This window comes from Equus przewalskii, chromosome X (assembly GCF_037783145.1).
Source record: "Equus przewalskii isolate Varuska chromosome X, EquPr2, whole genome shotgun sequence".
Classification (NCBI taxonomy): Eukaryota; Metazoa; Chordata; class Mammalia; order Perissodactyla; family Equidae; genus Equus; species Equus przewalskii.
Window position 1 is genome coordinate 1,843,451 of NC_091863.1, and position 17,339 is coordinate 1,860,789.

The window sequence follows — 17,339 nt, forward strand, 5'->3', positions numbered from 1 at the left end:
ATTCAGTAAATGCAAACATCCATTCCTGATTTTCACAATATTTTTGTTCTGTATTCTGGTTTGATTTTGTTTTTGAGGCCCCAGCAGACATGATTCTGAAGGTCATTTATTTATCCAAGTTATAGTCTCTGGATATTTAGTGCTTTCTTTACTCATTATCCGAGGGTCACTTTCCTTCAATTTATTTATTTTTTATTTTTTTGCATTGTTTGTGAACAATGTTGTATTGGATTTGTTATTGTTACTTTTAAGTGAGTAAAATATGTATATATATATATATATATATTTGGTCAGGGAGATTGTCCCTGAGCTAACATCTGTGCCAATCTTCCTCTATTTTGTATGTGGGATGCCGCCACAGCATGGCTTGATGAGCCGTGTGTAGATCTGCACCCGGGATTGGAACCCGTGAACCCTGGGCCACTGAAGCGGAACATGCAAAGTCAACCACTACACCACCAGGCTGACCCCTTTCCTTCAATGTAAAATGCATCATTCAGCATGTCCGTTACTCAATAAAACTGTTAATTTGGTGGGGGGCACACTTCAGGACCAGAGTTCACTCAAGTGAGGGAGTGGGAGGAGGAAGCACCTATGGCAAGATTGTGGAAGAGCGTGGTTTAGCCAGTCTGATGCAAATTCATAAATCAAAGCAGCCGTTAGAGAATCAGTTGTCATCCCCTCTAATAGCAATTGCCAGAAAGAATAGCCGTGGAATAGTCATTTCAAAATTTCCAAGACCAAAGCAATCAGCAGCCCCTCCAATAATTCTTTTGGGTAGCCGTGCTGCCATGCAACATTACCACCAGCTCCACGAGGTAACAGCCATTGACATTCTCCTCCCCAAAATATTGTAATTTCACTCCCTTGAAGAACGTTTTCTCTGGCTGTACAATTCCAACTTGACCAAAACTTTATCTTAGCTATTAAACACATCGTTCCACAGCCGTCCAGGTCCTGGCTGTTTCTGTTCTAACTGAAAGTTGAAGCAGCATCAAGTTGAAGGAAGTCTCTGTTTTCTCTCTGGCTTCTTGCATATTTGTTCTTTGCTTTTGGAGTCCTGTGGTTTTACTTTGACGGGATGAGTTATGAGTTCCTTTTTATAGACTAGGCACAGGATTCGTTGAGCGTCCTGAATCTGTGGACTCCACCTGTGGTGGTTCTAGGAAGTTCTCACCATTCTCTCTCCAGCAGGAGAGATCCATCCTCTCCTTCTCCTCTCTTTAGGGAACCTGGTGAGATGTATATGAGACCTGATTCTACCCTCCATATTTCAGAACTCTTTCTTCCATACTTTCTGCTTTTCTCTCTCCTTGTCCTATATTTTGGGTAATTTAATTAGATTGTTGATATATTTTTTCCTTGTTCAACCTTCTAATTTGCCAATCAACTATTAAGTCAGTCCAGTGAGTTTTAAACTAAAAGGATTGTATTTTCCATTTCTACACGTTTGGGCTGGTTCTTTTCTCTAATTTCATATACAATCTTGTTCTTACGTGTATCAATTCTTCTATTTCTTAAACATATAAAACATACACATTCTACATCTCAAAATTCCAATGGACGCATTCTTTGTGGATACAATTTTGCTTCCTTCTTTTGGGGCACCTGTTCCTATTTTGGGCAGTTTGTCCATTGGAAAGATTTGGGGGTTTCGGAATGTTATGGGTTCCTCTTGATAAGTTATGTGATTTTGTTTCTACCAGGTTATATACGACCATGAGAATCATGTCTGTTGGGGCTTCAAAAACTAAATCAACCCAAATATATAACAAAAGAAGCATGAGAGAAGTGTGAAAATCAAGAATGGAGTTTTCATTTTCTGAATTCAAGATTCCTCTATTTTCAGAAGGTAAATATAATTAACTTTAGATTTGATAAGTTAATTAGGTTTATTAAGCATGCATGTTTCATATTTCTTTAAAACTGGAGACATTATCAGTCTAAAACTGCTTTAACCTGAATTGCTGGCTTGCGTTTCTCAGACTGCACGGGTAATGCAGGTTTGGGGTGTCGCACCTGTGTGACAGCTGACTTGAGGTGCCATGTTCAGCAGAGAGATGTTTTTCTGTTCTTATCATGCAGATCAAATGAGGAACTGTCACCTTGCAGGGAACAGCTGTTTTCTGTGGCAGATGGGAAGAAGGGATGTGGCCAATGACAATTATCCCTTAAAGCTGCCCCGGAATTGACACGTCTCTTTGCTCCTACCTCTTTGAATGAACTAGTCTCATGCCCATGCTGACTCCAAGGGGCCAAGAGATGCAATCCAACCATCTGACTGGGACGAACCAGGTACAGTTGATTCTCATTATCCACCATTAAGTTCTGTTCAGTTGCTGCCAACACTAAATTGGTGCGTAATAAACCGTGTTCCTAGGGGATGGACAGGGTAAGTTTCCTGAGAGCTTCTGGTCACCACATGTTCATCAACCCATCAACACATAACCTGGTTTTATGTGTGTTTATGTTTAAGGACATTGAATATATATTATATTAAATATTATATATTGTTAATAATAATATATATTGTTAGTTATATTATATATTGTTGGTTCGTTAACATTGAGCTCGCAGCCAATGGGTGCTGTAACTCTTGCCTAAAGGAAGCTCATCTAACACGTAATTTCTCTATAAGGTACATGGCAGCCTTCTTGCACTTAGAAACACTAGGCAGCCCTTCAGCACTACACCTGGGGGCCATTTTAAACAGAAAAATCACCGCCCAAAAGCACAAAAATGCAAAAGCGTGGCAGTAACTATACCAAGGAAAAGACTGCTGACAGGAGGAGAGCTGAAACAAGAAAGCAGGGCGTCGGTTCCTTCATCCTCAGCTGGGAACTCAAATTTTCTGTGATTGAGCACGAACGTGCTAAGTATTGATTTGGGGGTTACAAATACATCTTGGCCAGTAGGCAAATTTGCAAATATGGAATCTGCAGATAAGAAGAACCGACTGTAAGTCTGAGTAGCATGAAGACCCAGGGCATAAACTATGAATGTTCTGTTATCTTGGATGCAAAATGGTAGCAATTAGCTTTTCCTGCAGAGCAATTCACCCTCCAGTTAGTGGCTTGAAACAATGAGCACTTATTATTTCCTGCAATTGTGTGGGTCAACTGGGAGATCTTTTTTCTGGGAGATCTGTTTCTGTGTGGGATGGGGGAATGTTGTATCAGACTCCTGGGATCGGTGGAAACTGAACCTCAATTCCGTAGGCTCTGCAGTGCCCAGCCCATCCTTCTGACTTCTCACCCTCACTTACAGCTTCAGAATCTGAGTATTCTTTACTAATTTGCCAATTCGCTGATGCACTTTTTAAAAACGTATACGTTGATCTTTTGTTCAGCACTGTTTACAGCTGTTATTGGCAGGATGAAGAAGCCAAGTCCCATAATTTCTTGTTTCTAAGTACTCAATGATCTAAATGGAATTAGGTTATTAAAGTTGTATCCATGTGGACCAAATGAAAAAGATTCCGGGCTATAAATTTCTAAGTGTTTGCTACGGTGGCAGCATTTTGCATGCAAATACTCTTCAAAGACAAGTAGTCAGGGGTTCAGGGGTGGGTTTGTATCAGTAAGAAAATGCCCAGTCGCTAAGGGAACTGCATTTGGAATGTTGGATTTGCAGGTGGTTATTTTCACGTGAATCATGTCAAAAATATTCATCGCAGCGTGGAAAATGTGGTTCAGTGTAACTATAAAGCCGATGATTCTTTCTTGGGGAAAATTATTCTTGGATCGTTGCGTTGGAGAGTGGCTATAGTTTCGTGAATGGCACAGCCTGCTTTTGTGACCACTCTCGCCCTGGTTGGAGAAGTTTTGTATGGAATTGTATGTCCGGGCTTTGATTCACGACTGAAGGATTCCTTTCAATAATCTTAGGAGCCTCTTGTCTGAAAGGGTGGTTCTGCACCGCCCACTGTGTCAGAGGATAATGCAGCCTTGCTCCTAAGGGGAGGCAGGAAGCGAGCAGAGAAGAACATTTAGGCTATTTTATCAAAGAACAAATCATATAACTGCAACCGGCATTCAGAAATGACCTTCTAATCTGAATAAGGAACTCCCTCGAGGCCAGACTATCACAACAAGATTTGGCAGGTAGACTAGCCGTTGGGCATCCGTGAATATGTGGAGCCAGAGGCATGTGAAATGCTTGTCCAGAGAGAATGCCTTGCATTTTGCCTCAGTCATTCCAAAGTAGCGTCCCTTCCTAAAATTTTTAATTGTGGTAAAATAGACATAACACAAAATTTACCATCCTGACCGTTTTTCAGTGTGCCGTTTAGTAGTGCTAAGTACCTTCATGTTATTGTGCAAACATCACCACCATCCACCTCCAGAACTTTCGTCGTCTTGCAACACCAAAACTCTGTCCCCATTACACAGCAACTTCCCATTCTCGCCTCCTCCAGCCCCTAGTAACCATCATTTTTCCTTCTGTCTCTATGAATTTGATCATTCTAGGGACCTCATATACGTGGGATCATACAGTATTTGTCCTTTTGAATCAATTATTTCATTTAGCATAACGTGTTCGAGGTCCGTCCACATTGTAGCATGTGTCAGAATTTCCTTCCTTTTTAAGGCCGAATAGTATTCCATTGTATAGATGGACCGCACTTTGTTTATCCATTTCCCTCCTTTTAAAGGAAGCTGTTATATGGCATCATAGAGTGGGGGTGATTACTTTCTCTATATTGATAAAGAGGAGCCACATCCACAGCTAATCAAGTCATGGAAAGAACCTAAATACTTCCCTTTACTCCTGGGTTGGGAAGACACAACCCCTGGGGAGAGAAGCCCTCTTTGTCTGATCACAGTTGGTGAAATAAATTAAAAAAGACATTCGGAAGGCACATATAACCCTTTGGGTCTCCCTTCCCTCTCTCCAGACTCTAACTGAGTTGAATTTCACAGTTGAGGAGGCTGGTTTGTTGGAGGCTGGAGATCTGGGTTGTTGATCTGCACACTCGGGCCGGGTAAATCCTGTTCTTCCAGGCTCCCGGGTGACTGACCATGTTCCTCTCCACCCTCCCAGATAAGAATTAGAAGAGCTCAAATTGCACTGTAGTTTCTGGGAACAATGGGATCCAAGAATGTCATCTGGGCCCCTGACTCTGAACTGTCTGGGCTTCCTTGTTTTAATTCGTTGTTCTCCTATCAGAGTTACCTGGAGAAAGAGAATACCATTTGTCTCTATTTGTTAAGACACCTGGATCGTTTTACGATAAATAGCTCCTAGGCTCTCTGCCTGCAGAACATAGTAGAGTATAGGAGCATTGTCTCCCCTTGTCTCTTTGGCACACGCCTTTGTCATAATACTCACCCCATTTTGCTACAGTTCTCTGTTTGTGGATCTGCTGTTCTACCTACACTGTGAGATGGTGAAAGACCATGCTCTTCCTATTTCCAGTGGATGACGCCAGTCTTGAGTGCTGCATATGTTACCTAAGTCTTTGCTGAGTGGAGAATCCCCTCTTCAGCTCCATCCTGCAGGGATTCTCGTTCAGTCAATGTTCCTTTCCAGTGCTCCCTTTTGGGGCCCCAACTCGTCCCTTTATGCTCCCAGGCAGAGATGATCTGGCATCTGATCTCATCTGTTTCACCATCATGCCAATAACCGAGGGATTGTTTTCCTCCTCCATCCAGCTAATTAAAGTCAGTAAAATAAATAACAAATCTGAGCAGTGTCCTGGTTAGGGAGGTGATCTAAAGGCATGAGTGTAATATAGAAATATTTACTTAGGAATGGTTTCTACAAGAAGAGGTGATCAACTGAGAAAGAGAATCAATTATGGCGTCTCTCTCTAGTGATGGAGACCCGACGTAGAGAACGGAATGGTGTTGGTGTGGAGCCAGAAAGGCGTCTTCTGAAGTGCAGTTGGGGCTGAAATGGTTACCTGTCCACCGTGACTCTTCCATGTCTGTCCATGCTCCTCATCTGTTGGGTTGAGTCACTGTGGAGAAATGGCTAAGGCACTAGCATCTATGTGAGCCAGACTCTCACCTCTAACCTGGGCATCGAGATGGGACCATGGGAATGAAGGCTTGCCAACGAAGTGCACATCGAATTCTCACATTTCTCTTCTGGGCCAGGTGGCAAGATAAGAGCATGACTTCTGTTTTTGACTGAGTTGTGTTCCCCCAAAATCCATATTGTTGGAGTCCTAACCCCAGGACCTCAGAATTTGACTGTATTTGGAGATGGTGTTTTTAAAGAGGTGATTAAAGTAAAATGAGGTCATCAGGGCCTGATCCAACAGCACTGGGGTCCTTATGAGAAGTGGAGATGAGGACACAGACACGCACAGAGGGACGACCATGTGAGGACACGGGGAGAAGACACGTCCACACGCCACGGAGAGCGGCCTCAGGAAAAACCAGCCCTGCCCTCACGTGGATCTCAGACGTCAAGCCTCCGGGACGGTAAGACATAAATATCTGTGGTTCTTGGTTATGGCAGCCCTAGCAGGCTAATGCACTTTCTCCATCCTCTCTCCTCTGATTAAATATCCACATCCTGGTGAACTTGGAGGCAAGGGTTACAGATGTCATAGCCACAAAATGGAAGGATGCAGGGTCCCTGAACCAGCTCTTGAGGAGCGTGACCAGCCAACCGGAAACAGCCATTTTGGATTTAACAACAGCTATTTGTTAGCATCACTGAGATTTTGGATTCATTCGTTAAAGCAGCTCAGCATTACCCTAACAGAGCGTGTTCTCCATGCACACAGCGCTCTGCTTTGGTCAAGTGAAGCAAGATCTGGTGACCACGCGTGGCACACCTTTGCCATACATTTCCTGTCAAAACACTTTTTCCCTGTGTCCTGTGAGGGTCGTCTTCTCTGCAGGATGACTACGTCCAGCTGTGGTGCTCGGGACCTTGGTGTTTCTGTCTGATTAACGAGGGTTCCCGTTAAGCTGGAGTTCAGCTGTCTTCACTGCTAGACTTGCTTTGTGAGACTCTCTGAGGTTGTTAATAAGGTAAGATCTTTGGGTCTCAAGACAAAGAGAGAAGATAATTTATTTTCTACAGAGTTTTATTTCCTTAAGCTCTATCTTCCATTACATTGTAAAGGGCATTTCAGCAAATGATGTATGAAATTAAAAAAAAAATCTGTATGATTTCACAGCAAAGGGCATGCATATCTAGAGAACAACTCTGAAATGATGTAGAAAAATAGATATCTATTTTTCTTTCTAAAAATTAAAGGCTTATGATTTGGATAAATTCATGTTAATTTGCCAAACAAGATGTGGTTATTATGTGCGAGGCATTGTATAGATTCTCTGGTAAATAAAGTATGGAATTATTCTTAAGAAGTGTGCGGTTCTATTATCCAGTAGGGGGAGGAGTCAGTCACTCATTAAGTTTTACAAAGGCAGATGATGGTGTCATCTTGTGAGGTAGTGAGAGCAATGGGAAGGATACAGAAGGAGAAACATGTGGAAAGGGCGAGTGACTATTTTGGTTTTTAAGTGGATACTGTTTAAGACTTCTAAGGCAATTTGGAGTGTGAATTCATTATTAAGGTGTCCTAGGTTGAAGAGTGGCACCTTAAAAGGTATCTCCAAATCCTACCAGAACCTGTGAATGCAAACTTATCTGGAAATAGGGTCTTTGCAGATGATCCTAGTGAAGTAAAGGATCTGAGATGAGGTCATCCTGCATGAAGGTGACCCCAAATCCAGTGACAGTGTCCTGATCAGAGACAGAAGAGAAGACACAGACACAGAGGAGAAGCCACGTGAGGACGGAGGCAGAGACGGGAGGGATGCGGCCCCCAGCCCAGGGACGCCTGGAGCCCCAGAAGCTGGAAGAGGCAGGAGGGACCCTCCCCTGGAGCCTCCGGAGGGAGTGTGGCCCTGTGACCCCTTCATCTCAGACTCCTGGGCTCCAGATTGTGAGAGAGTAAGTTCCTGTTGTCATAAGTCACATGATTTGTGGTCACTTATTACTACAACCCTGCAAAATGAATATATACAGGGGTTGAATTTTATTTTCCAGCCCAAAGTCTTTTCTACGGATAGCTAGACGGTCCTCCTGGACAGTTCTAGCTTTTCCCCTTCATTAGGATTGTAACTCAGTTCATTTCCCCAGTGCTGCTATCTCTATGTTGATTTTATTTGTTTCTTCTTCAATCCTCTGTTCTAAAACAGTGAGCCTTTTTGTTTATTGAGGTCATAGTAGTTTACAACATTGTGAAATTTCAGTAGTGCATTATTACTTGTCAGTCACCATGTAAATGTGCCCCTTCACCCCATGTGCCCACTCCCCATCCCCTTTTTCTCTGGTAATCACTATTCTGTTCTCTTTGTCCATGTGTTTGTTTATCTTCCACATATGAGTGGAATCATACAGTGTCTGTCTTTCACTGTCTGGCTTATTTCACTTAACATCATACCCTCAAGGTCCATCCATGTTTCTGTGATTGGGATGGTTTTGTCTTTTTTCTTGGCTGAGTAGTATTCTGTTGTATATGTATAGCACATCTTCTTTATCTGTTTGTCATTTGATGGGCACTTGGGTTGCTTCCACATCTTGGCTGTTGTGAACAATGCTGCAATGAACATAGGGGTGCATAAGTCTCTTTGAATTATTGATTTCAAGTTCTTTGGATAAAGACCCAGTAGTGGGATAGCTGGGTCATATGATATTTCTATTTTTATAGAGGGTTTTTTTTAAAAGATTTTATTTGTTTCCTTTTTCTCCCCGAAGCCCCCGGGTACATAGTTGTATATTCTTCGTTGTGGGTCCTTCTGGTTGTGGCATGTGGGACGCTGCCTCAGCATGGCTTGATGAGCAGTGCCATGTCTGCGCCCAGGTTCGAACCAACGAAACACTGGGCCACCTGCAGCGGAGCACATGAACTTAACCACTCAGCCACAGGGCCAGCCCCAATATTTCTATTTTTAATTTTTTGAAAAATCTCCATACTGCTTTCCATAGTAGCTGTGCCAATTTGCATTCCCACCAGCAGTGTATGAGGGTTCACTTTTCTCCACATCCTCTACAACGTTTGTTATTTTTTGTCTAAGTGATTATAGCAATTCTGACGGGTATAAGGTGATATCTTAGTGTAGTTTTGATTTGCATTTCCCTGATGATTAGCAATGCTGAACATCTTTTCATGTGCCTCTTGGGCACCTGTATATCTTCTTTGGAAACATGTATGAGAAACAGTGAGCTTTTTTATGTTGCTTATTTCAAATATCAATGCCTCTACGGTCAATCTGAGACCAAAGAACACTCTTACCTTGGGTCTGGAAAGCCAGAAGGAGCAGAATTGCTGTTTGATGTACAGCTCTTGGTCATGTTGGGGTATGCAGTAGGTGAGCATTGATGTTGGCAGTATCTATGTACAGACTCTCATAGTAGTGGAATGGGTGGACACTGGATGCTCACTTATTTGGAGACACCTACTCGGGTGCTAAACTGGGAAATAGAGGAATCTCTTGAAAGAAGCATTGGTATGAAGGAGAGACGGTTGGGCCAACAAGCAGACAGCCACTTAAAATTAAGTAATATGTTTGGCTTTTGTGCCAGGTTCTCTTAAACAGTTGTTGATCGAAATAATGCCTTTTAGCAGGTGACTCTTTCAGATAAATTGACCATAGGCTGGAAGGCCTGACATGGCCACATCCTCTGTGTGGGGTGGATGGTGGTGGTTGCAAGCTAGCTTTTTGGGATGAGGAAATCCAGCTGAGAAGCAAAATATGCAAGTGCTGGGGGTCTGAGAAATGATTTCTCCAGAAAAGTGTAGCCATGAAGGTCAACATTTTCCAACAAGACTCTCATATTGGCTATAAAAAAAAATTGATAATTTGGAGAAGGATCTCCTTCTGGACAAGCATGAGGAGAGAAGAGGAGGGGTAAGAACAGATATGGGGGTGATAGGAGAGCTTGGCTATGTTGGTCTGGCTTGAGTTCATAAGTCAAATAGCCTCTTAGTGGAGGCAAGTTTCCTGCATTCTAACAGTAGTTGCTAGAGGCAATAAAAGACAAAGGCCATTACAAAAAAATCAAATGCAAAGGAATCTATTGGTTAGAACAATCAATGGTTTTGAGGAGCCATGCTGTACAGCTCAATTATGTTTGCTGTGCTGGGAAAGTCATCTTTATCTTGTATTTCTATTGCTTGAAGACAGTCAGACAGCTCTGATCAAACAGTCTTCACCCGTCACTACACAAGACGGTGGTTGGCTTTCATGGTGGCAAGACGGACTGATGGCCACAGAAGTCTGGTGCAGGAAGAGGGGTTTATGAGGACCATGTTCTCAGGGCTGCCATCTTCTTTGTAAAATATGGCCCTTGGGAGAGCAAGCTTGCCTTTGGGGTGTGCTGAGCAGCCAGCACCACACAGTTATCCTCACAGTGATGTGTGCGGATGCCCGGGCTACATGTTAAAGGACAACAGCTCTCCGTTCAGAGTTCACGTCTCCTGTAGCCGTAGAACCGATGCATTTCAAGATGACGAGCCACCTTTAATATTTCTAGGTTGACTGCCCAGTCCTACCCAGGAGAAAGGTAAGGTCTAACAAAGAAAAGTGATTCTCAGCCTCACAGGGTGTACCTTGGTCCCAGGGTCAGGTGGCACAGCTTGCCACTACACCAAGCTTGTAGAATGTAATTTTTGTTAGTTGGAATTTAATTAATGTCATAGTTGTATGAACATGAAGGAAATTATATATATATGAATATATAAATTTTATAAATATATGATAGGTAGATAGGTATACATAGGTGGATAGATAGATGATAGGTAGATACATACAAACATAGATGATAGATAGATATACAATTAGATGGATATTGATGATTGATAATAGATAGACGATAGATAATAGATAGATGATAGATAATAGATGATAGATATATAGACAGATAGATAGATAGATAGATAGATAGATAGATGATGCATAGAATGCAGTGATAAAATGCACCAACCTGAAAATGTAGAGTTAAGAAAAAGAGAACATGGAGTTTTCCACTCTGTAACCCTGAGGCAAAGGAAAAAAAATATGAATGAAAAAGCAAAGAATGGCAAAAATAAAGATTTTTATCTAGAATCTCCCTTCCAGCAAAAGAGAAAGTGGTGCCAGCAGCATAGTCAACATTTCCTGTGCATTTGCATAGGCCATGTAATAGGAGACTATTGCAAGAAGATGAAAATCAGTGTTGACTGTTTTAATCCGTTATCAACAGGCACGGAGCATGGCGACATTTTGAAGGGTTGCATGTAATCGCAATTTCTGGGTTTTTACTTTTGTTTCTTATGGTCCAGTCCCCGACTTTCTATTTGATGGAATGCAGCTCATGAGGTCTCCTTATTGAAATAAAATCCTCTGTTCTCTCCCTTGCACAGGAGCAAAGCAGGCGAGATGTAGGACAAGTTCGTTGTCTGGATTCAGAACCATGGAGGGGCGGGAGTTCGGGGATACTCCATTTGGGAGCTAGCTGTCCTGCTTTCCCTCACCACCAGAAGGGCCACAGGATGGCCTGGGGTTCCGGGCACTTTGGGCTGCCCAGCAAGGGTCCCCCATAATCGTAAGCATTCTGTAGGCAGCGGGGAAAATGCCCGGTGTCTCTGCAGAGAAGTGAATCCTGGCACATAAAGACTTCTCTCTGTTCACAGCCTGTTGCACGGGGAGGGAGAGAGGGCGAACAGGTCACTGGCTGTTCCAACTCTCCCTCTTCTCTTCCTTTTTGGTCCCCAGCTGGCATTTGAATGCAGTGAAAAGTGCTGGCTTGAGAGATCATAGAGACATGAATCTTTCTTGGCGAAACAGTGACAGCGTGGCCGGGATACCCTTTCGAGTCCCTCCCATTGGCTTCCAAATCAGCCTTCCCACAGACTCTGACCCTTGCACCTGTTTCCAGCTTTGCATAGGACTTCCACATACTACTGGGCTTTTATTTGTGCTCTACAGCAAGTCATTGAATGCCCACAGGAGAAAGAACCAAATAATGATCCATTATTTAAAAAAATGTGTCTGTGTATTGCTTTCCCTTCCCAGAGCGAGCACACTAGGTATTTACATGGAAAGTACTTAATTACGCCCCTCGTTAATTCTACGAACTAAAGTGTGGACACGAACACTGTCTGATCACGTGGGTGTACGCGTTGTAAGCATTTTAACCTGCTTACAGGAGGGATGGTCAGACCATGTGCTTATTGAATGCCACTAGACAATATCCAACAGCTAAATATACAACATGTCAGATGTGTTGAACAAAAGCATGGACATGAACAGTTTGTTGAGCGGTGGGGAGAGAGACAAAAGAGGATCAGGTTAATGAGAGGTAGAAGTAGCGGTGTGTGTGTGTGTGTGTGTGGTTGAGGGTGTGTAGGTGTGTGAGTATGTACAGGTGAGTGTGTATGAGTGTGAGAGCATGTGAATGTGAGTGTGTGGACAACTGTGTGTAAGTGTATGAGCGTGTGAGCACGCATGCATGTGAATGTGTGTGTGCAAGTGTGCTCTCAGAAGAATGGATTTGTGCACACATCTCACACTATATCTGTTTCCTCCTGAATAATCTCCTCCACCATCCCCTTGGCTCTTCTGCATCACACAAAACATAAGAGTATTTGTTCTCCTTAACTGCATCTCCCCTCTTCCTACCTTGGGCATCTCCATCACTTCCCCCATCACCTTCAGGGAGCATGTGTTGACGGATGAATGGATAAAGACAATGTGATATGTACATACAATGGAATGCTATTCAGTCTTAAAAAGAAGGGAAATTATGCCATTTGTGACAACACAGAGGGACCTGGAGGACATTATACTCAGGGAAATAAGCCAGACACAGAAGGACAGGACAAATATTGTATGATCTCATTTATGTGGAATCTGAAGTAGTCAAACTCACAGAAGCAGAGAGTAGAATGGTGGGTTCCAGGGGCTGGATTGTGGGGAGGTGGGGAGAAGTTGGTTAAAGGATACAAACTTCTAGTTCTAAGATGAGTGCATTCTGGAGACCTAATGTATAGCCTGCTGACTAATTAAGAATACTGTACTGTGTACTTGAAATTTGCTGACAGTAGATCTCAAGTGTTTTCTACACACACACACACACACACACACACAAAGGTAACTATGTGAAGTGATGAATGTGTTAATTAACTTGATTGTCGTATCATCTCACAATGGATACATATACCAAATCAGCACGTTGTACACCTTCGATATATACAATTTTGTCAATCATACATCAATAAAGCTGGAAAAAATTTTCTTATCCAAGGAATTAAAGATGAATAAATTCTAGCATTACTATCAAACGGGAAAAAAAAGAGAGGTGTGTCTCTGCCCTCCCACCATTGGTCCTTAACTCCAAGATTAGCTGTACCAGCATCAGCTCCACCGTCCCCAGAACGCCCACAGGCAGGGGTGGTGGCTTATAACAGGAGGAACAGCCACTTGCAACCCCCAACCCTGCCCCTTCCACACAGGCCACTTCAGGATTGCACAGCCTCAGGGGTTTTCGCTGAGAGAGGCTGGATGAAAACCAGCAAAATTCAGAAGGGCAGGGCTGTGATGTATGATTTTAAAAAGATGTTGTGGATAGTTGGGAGGCAGGATTGGAGATGGGATTATCAATTCATTCCTCACTTTTTAAATTCGTTTTTTCTTATGGTAATTTTCCCATAACATAAATGGAACCCTTTTAAAGCGTGTAATGCCGTGGTGCTAACTACATTCACAGGGTCGCACAGCCGTCCCCTCTCTCTAGTCTCCAAACATTTTTATCAACCCCAAAGGAGACCTCCACACCGACCTGTGAAGCCGAGGTTCATTTTAATTAGCAAAAATACAGGCGTCAACAGTTTGAGCGCCAGTCTGCAATCATTTTTTGAAAAATGATTCTGTTTCCTGTATCTTACGGGGCTCCCTGTCTGTTAACGGTCAATTCATACTGTTTGCGTGGCCTGATAGCAAATCTTACCCGCTAGATGGCACCAAACACTAGCATTTTCCTGCTTAACTCAGAAGCAGATTATTTTGGACACGTCCTAATATTTTCCCCCAAACCCTCATGGGAAGTTTAGCTGGAAGGTGGACAAATGTGAATGGCGATGATTCGTAACCGAAGGCTCCACCCGGCCCACGGAACCATCTATCCCATATTCATCATTACATCATAGGTCCCGCAGGTGTGCTTAGAGTATGAGAAGAAAAAGTTTCCCCACCACCTCCGGGTGAGGTCAACCACAGAGTGAGTGGAGCCTGTGTGATCACCTGCCGAGGACACGGCCATGAAGTAAAGACAGCAGGTGCGCAGAGGAGGAGCCGTGGAACGCGCAGGTGTGACGAGAACATACAAGCCTCTCAGACGTTTCCGTGATCCTCGTGTTCCACCATAATTTGTTTATGCATTTACCTGTTTGCACTACTATGCACAAAAATGCAACAATACTAGTGTACAAGTCCAGACACTTTTTTTTGCCTCTCATTTTTATCTTGGTTCACATACTTAGGAGTAAAACTTCTGCTTTACACGTTAGGCTGTCGTTTTTCAAAAGTAGCTGTACCGTTTCATATCCCAGCCAGGAATGTGCGAAGATTCCAGCTGGTCCACATCCAATGTTTGTGATTGTTGGGCTTTTAAAATTTTGTTCGGTGTTGTGGTTTTCAGTTGCGTGACTCTGACCACTCATGACATTGAGTATCTATTTTTATATGCCTATTGGTCCCATTTGTATATATTTTTTTTGTGAAGTGTTTTTTCATACATTTTGTCAATAGTTTAATGGGTTGCTTGTTATAAGTGAGTTGTTTACATATTCTGAATGTATAATAAATATGCAATACATGCATTAGTATAATAAATTTTTTAAGTGATATTTTCTTCCAGTGTGTGGCTTATCATTTCATTTTTTTTTTTTTTTTTTGAGGAAGATTAGCCCTGAGCTAACTACTGCCAATCCTCCTCTTTTTGCTGAGGAAGGCTGGCCCTGAGCTAACAGCCATGCCCATCTTCCTCTACTTTATACGTGGGACGCCTACCACAGCATGGCTTTTGCCAAGCGCTGCCATGTCCGCACCCGAGATCTGAACCGGCGAACCCTAGGCTACCGAGAAGGGGAAGGTGAGAACTTAACCACTGCGCCACGGGGCTGGCCCCTCATTTCATTTTTTGGTCATTTCATTTACTTAATGGTGTCGTTCAAAGAGCAGACTTTTTAATTTTGGTAAAGTGCCATTTATTAGTTTTTTCTGGTATGATTCATGCTTTTTGTGTCCTAAGAAATCTTCGCCTATACTAAAGTGATAAGATTTTCTCATATGTTTTCTCCCAGAAGCATAATAGTTTTAGCATCTACATTTGGGTCTATGACCCATTTTGTGCGTGGAAATAGACAAAACCCATCCAAACAAGAACAAGCAGAGGCTGTTGATTCAGAGCTGGCTGGAGCAAGGAAGTCGGCCACCATCACTTGGGTTCAGCATAGACTCAAAGGCAGGCAGAGGAATGGCACAGCTTTACGATGAGAAAAGGAAGACTTCAGGTGTGTCCTGATGGCAGCTGTTGGTCTGGAGAAGCTGTAGGTGAGCTAATGAGAAGCCAGGCATCCTGTGTGATTGGTTAGCAGTGCATAGTTAGCTTTCTCTAGTTGGTCCTAAGTTGGAAGCAGAGACAGAACTTAGGGAGCCTGGCAGTTATTAACCAAGTCCTGGCCATTTGGGGCTCATTGTTGCGAAAGATATTTAGCTTCCTGCATTGATGTAGAGACAGCGATCGGGCTTCCTTCAAGTCCGACTTATATGGCAGGCTGGCTTCCTGGGCTGGTCACTGTAGACAAGGGGTTGGTTTCCTGGGCAGGTGGCTGAAGGTTGTGTGTGAGAATTCTGTTTTTGTAGCTGGTCCAGCCATTGTCCATTTGTATATTCAGTCTCTGAGTAGATGTGAGTTGTTTCAAGTTTGTGGGATGTTGTTATGCAGCAATGGATCATCCATACAGATGGTTTTCAGGATCCCTTCTTGTTAAGTGGTTGAAGAGATGTGTGAACATTCCCAATGACAAGCACCAACAGCCAAGGATTCCAGCCCTTAGAGCAGGGTGACCTTCTCACCCTCCAGGAAAACTTTCCTCTCTCTTCTTGGCCAGCATCGTATGAGCAGCAGCCTGTCAGCGACTCTGAAGCCTCTGTCTTCTGCCGTTAGCCAGCGAGGCCCACATCTCTCATTGGAGAGATCAGCTGTTGTTTTGTTCTTGGGGCAACTCACAATTTGTAGGAAACAGCAGGCCCTTCTTCCACAATCCCTAAGCCACTTGTCAACCAGGTAAACTGGTTAAGTGTTTTCTCAGACGATTGATTGATTGAGCACAAATATGAGGTCCTTACCCAACTCCTTGCCCTGCTGTCCTGAGCATCTCTCTTCTCAGCACGCTGATAAAACCAGAAAATGTTCTACAGGAACGTTTGTTACTACGAGGAAGAAGATTTGAAATATAAAATGGCAATGTCAATACCCACTGTCTTATTCCTTCTGGTCTGATGTCATTGGTTAAAAAATATATTTTGGAAATTATTTTTGAGTTTCCTAAGGGCATCGTAAAGTTTTCATACCATCCCTTGATGAAAAATGATCTGATATATTGCCAAAAACCCAAATAGTTTTGGAAAGGATGAAGATTTGTCTCTGTGGAGGTGTTCTCAATAATACCTTAAATAAAGGGAGGTCCCAGTGGAAGTGGGCAGAGTATACACATCAAATGGCTAGGTTCTGAAAACCTTTCCAGTGAGAAGGAAGTTCCAAGGATGTTGGATCAATAGCAGCACCTCTGAATATGTGGATAGCTCTGTGGACGTGACTTTGAAGGAGTCAACAGACTTTGTGTGTGTACGTCTGTAGATTTAAGCCAAACGTGTATTTTGGAATCTTCAGCACTGCCACTTGTATGTCATGCCTGGTGCTCCCCCAAACTCGTACTCTCTGCTGGCCTCCATACTACACACACGGGTCCTAACATGGAAGCTGAAAATAAATACATTTCTGTATTCTTCTTACTCGGCTAATACCATCAAGTGGAAAATGAAGACATCACATCACTTTCTTCACTCAATCCTTCAATAGAAATATGCTGGAGAATCCAAGGGCATTTTTGCTCATTTTGGTTTTGCTCTGGGGGTTTAAGACACATTCTTAGCCGTCTCCATGTTAATTGGCCACGAGTATTTTCTTAGATTATTCTGAATTAATGATTCCACATTTTTTTTCTTGTACAAATATGTTGAGTATAGGTCTAAGCTAGGTAATATAATCCTTTCTGGCTTCCTAACAACTCATAAACTTAAAGAAGAGATTTTATTTTTAATTCATTG

General features: G+C 42.9%; 1 protein-coding gene and 1 long non-coding RNA gene across 2 annotated transcripts in view; both read left to right on the forward strand.

Moving 5' to 3' along the window:
- LOC103556800 (uncharacterized) overlaps positions 1-7,325 on the forward strand; it is a 205,919-nt gene extending 198,594 nt beyond the window's left edge. Inside the window, exons 6-8 of the mRNA XM_070604007.1 lie at positions 1,707-1,852; positions 2,086-2,295; positions 5,752-7,325. The gene's annotated coding sequence lies outside the window, so the exon portion shown is untranslated. The remainder of the gene's footprint in view (positions 1-1,706; positions 1,853-2,085; positions 2,296-5,751) is intronic.
- A 390-nt stretch (positions 7,326-7,715) lies between these two features.
- Positions 7,716-13,277, forward strand: LOC139080911 (uncharacterized). The gene is made up of 2 exons (XR_011535775.1): positions 7,716-7,917; positions 11,724-13,277. It is a non-coding gene; the product is annotated as an uncharacterized lncRNA (long non-coding RNA).
- Positions 13,278-17,339: the final 4,062 nt, after the last annotated feature.